Source organism: Lagopus leucura, unplaced genomic scaffold (genome assembly GCF_019238085.1).
Source record: "Lagopus leucura isolate 7727_CA_CO unplaced genomic scaffold, USGS_WTPT01 32846-0_obj-0_obj, whole genome shotgun sequence".
Lineage (NCBI taxonomy): Eukaryota > Metazoa > Chordata > Aves > Galliformes > Phasianidae > Lagopus > Lagopus leucura.
The window spans coordinates 1067-1837 of record NW_024965206.1 but is presented as its reverse complement, the minus strand read 5'-3'; positions in this window follow the sequence as shown (position 1 = coordinate 1837).

The window sequence follows — 771 nt, the reverse complement described above, 5'->3', positions numbered from 1 at the left end:
GGTCGGAACCCCGGAGCTGCGCCGGGCCGGGAGCAGAGAGAATAAAGCACCGACTGTGGAGGGTCTGCATCAGCGCCGGGGGGGGGCGGGGGGGGCCGGCGGCGACCCTGCAGCCGTGGGGTCATTGGCGCCGCGTCCATGGGGCAGCCTGGCCCCACAGCCATGGCATCGTCAGCCCCGCACCTGTAGGGACACCGACCCCCCACCCGGCGCCCATCGTGCCTCCAGCACAGCCCCACAGATGCGTCCCCAGCCCCGCTGAGATACCAGCAGCCCCACAGAGGCGCCCCCCGCCCCACAGAGGTGCCCCCACCCCACACAGAAAGGAGTCCCAAGGACAGGCGATGTTGTTGGCTCAGCTCAGCCCTTTAATTGCAATCAACGGCTCAATTAATTAACGAAGGCGATGGGGTTCCTGAGGTGGGGAGGAGACGCCTCTGTGGGGGGTGGGGGGCTCCGAGCCGCTCAGGGGCGCCGGCTGTGAACTGGGGGGGTGGGCAGAGGGGGGCCCGGCTGGGGGCTGCCCCTATGGGGTCACCTCATGGGGGGACACAGGGGGCGTCGCCACAGGCGATGGGGTGACTTTGTGCCACCCCTACGGGGGATGCGGCCCATGGCTGCTGGCCCTGTGGGGCACACAGTTCCTATGGGGCAGACACCACCCCTGTGGGTCCCAAACCATCCTTTTGAGTCCCACCCCATCCCTATGGGTCCCACCCCCCCATATGGGTCCCACTCTGTCCCTATGGGTCCCACTCCATCCTCATGGGT